Source organism: Buceros rhinoceros, unplaced genomic scaffold (genome assembly GCF_000710305.1).
Source record: "Buceros rhinoceros silvestris isolate BGI_N320 unplaced genomic scaffold, ASM71030v1 scaffold32979, whole genome shotgun sequence".
In the NCBI taxonomy this organism is placed as follows: Eukaryota; Metazoa; Chordata; class Aves; order Bucerotiformes; family Bucerotidae; genus Buceros; species Buceros rhinoceros.
In genome coordinates, this window is record NW_010431435.1 from 1 (window position 1) to 2,558 (window position 2,558).

The following is a 2,558-nucleotide window of genomic DNA, read 5'->3' on the forward strand; positions in this document are numbered from 1 at the left end:
GCCGCCGCCGCCTCCCTTTGCAGGCACCGCGCTGCGAATCGAAGGTCGCAGGGGCCGGGCCTCGCCCGGGCCGGCGGCAGCACGTGCTCGCCCTTGGTCCCCGCCAGGCCCCGCTTGTCCCCGGGGACGCTGGCGCCGAGGTGATGGATGGCACGTAGAGAATGGGGCTGCAGCTCCCCATCCCGCCGCTGAGGGGTCCGCCTTCCGCCCGGAGCTGGGTGGAGAAGGGAGAACACCCACAAAGCTTCCTTTTGTGATGCAAAAGAGGTTTTTATCGTTTCTTTGAAGGTTTCGGCCGGGCTGGAAGGCTCCTTCTCCTCTGCCAGGGCAACACGCTGCAAGGTTAAGTGGGTAGGTTGCCCACCCTACAAATACCCTCAAGATAAATCTTTCTCGGCACAAATATCTGGTGCTTGTCACCGTGACACTCGGTTTTTTGTTGTTAAGCCTCCTGAAGGCATTCACCTTCCAGGGAGGGCTAAGGCTCGGCTGATCCCATCCGCAGGCGGGGCAAGCGCTGATCCCCGGCCCCCAGAACGCGCTTTTGCCCCCCAGCCAGGGAGGCATCTCGGTGCCGGAGCTGCGGGTCTCGCTGCGGGGGAGAGCCTGCGCCGGGCAGCAGCAGGTGGTGGCTCCTGGGTCCCGTCCAGCGCTGCAGAAAAGAGGTGGCATTTTGGGGTGGCCATCTTGTACTTACATAACGGAGCAAGGCCACCTCCTGCAACAGCCACCCGGGGACAAACGTGATGTCCCCTCCCTCTGGAAGAGGCTGTATGAAAAGCCTGCTTTGCCACAGAGCTGGATTTTTTGTTGTTGAGCGCGTTCAGCTTTTGGAATGAGCAAAGCTGATGTTTTTCTAGGCTTGTTTTGGGCAATCTGAAGGCCTGCCCGGTTTCATAACCCTGCCCTTCCCAAAACTAAGGGCTCGCTCAAACCGTTTCTGCCTCTGGCCAGGGACACTGGGCATGAGCAGCCTCGTTCTGCAGCGTCACTGAGGTTGTGTAAGGGAGGCTGACCAGTAAAACCCGACTCATCCCCCACCCCGAGCCTCCCCCCTGCCTGCCTGCAGCTTTCACGGGCAGTAAAACTGCTCTGGCGTGGCCATGGTTGACATGCTCCTGCCTGGGGACAGTCCCCGTGCCACTGCCGTTTCCACTTCCCTTTTCACCGATAACAGCTAAGGCTTGGCCGGGGGAGGGGATTGCCGGGGTGGGGGTTGCTGCTGCCTCTCCTTTTGCCCTCCCCGAGGTGCTGGGAGTTTAGGGTTTCTCTCAGCCCCACCGCAGGATGAGCTGGCTGGGGTTAGTCACCTCACTACTGCAAAACCGGTTGTCCTGACCTCAAACGGCTCTTTCTAGAACCTTCAAGAGGGAGGAACTGGGATTTATTCAGTGCTGGAAACATTCAGACTTTGCAGGGTGTTGCTTACCGCCCTTCCCCTCTTAGACCAGACTGAGCCCTCTGTGTCTTCAGGAGTCCTTGAAGCTCTTGCTTCTCTGATTTAAAAAAAAAAAAAAGGCAAGTGGAATAGTGGGAAATGCCAGACATTCCTGTTTCGGTTATAGACTGGTCCTTCCAGTCAGGCTTTGTAAATCCATGGTCGAGGAGGCAGGAGGAAGTCAGAAGTGAAGCTTCTTGGTAGCGGGGCACATGGGTTTTTGGGGTGCTCTGGGGCTGCTGCGCTTCTGCTCTCACCTCTGGACAAGGTCACAGTGTCTCTGATCTTTTCTGAGCTGCTGGAAAATCTTGTGAAGGGCGTTCTGACTCAAGCGTGACTTCCTCTTTACGTACTTATAAAGGCTTTAGGGGGCTTCAGATTAAATTTGCAAATGACTGGATTGGGTGAGGGATTTCCATGACGTTGGGAGAATTCACCAACCTCTCTTTAAAAACTTGCGAGTCATGCTCTGGGTGCAGTTGCAGCCCCGGGATCCCGTTGTTTCGTATTCCTCTCGTTCCCAGAAGCTGTGCAGACCTGCTCGCCCATCTCTGCATGCGATTTCCCAGCAAAAACTTGTTTATTTTGGCATCCAGAGAAGCCGGTGCTGCTCCGCAGGTGTCGCAGGATGCAGCAGCAAGTGTTAGAGGGCTAAAACACCATGTTCCCGGGCTGCCCGGTGGCTTTGCCTGTAATAATGGGACTTTGTCGGGCTTTTTATGTGGGCAATCCTTCCTGTAGTGACTCCAGTGAATCAGCAGCTTCTGGCGGGGCTGAGGGAAAGGAGGCTCTGCCAGGACAAATTATGGTTTTCGCTGGCCTGACTCCTTTGTGCCGCATGGGAGCGAGGCGGTGGTGAGTCAGGGCTGCCTGCGAGAGGATTCGGCACGATCTGCACGTACGTGGGGAAGGTCTGCAGAGCAGGGGAGGAGCGTCGGCGCGACTGCGGCAGTGGGCAGGCACGTGGCAGGCTGCTGGGGATCTCCCTGCCTGTTCCGCAGGGGGAAAGCGAGTTCCTGCCTTTGACAAAGCTTTTGGGCTGATTCGTGCCTCTGTTTCGAAGCCGAGCTGGCTGGCGTGTGGAGCTGAACCCACTTTGTGATTTATTGGGGGGTTTTTT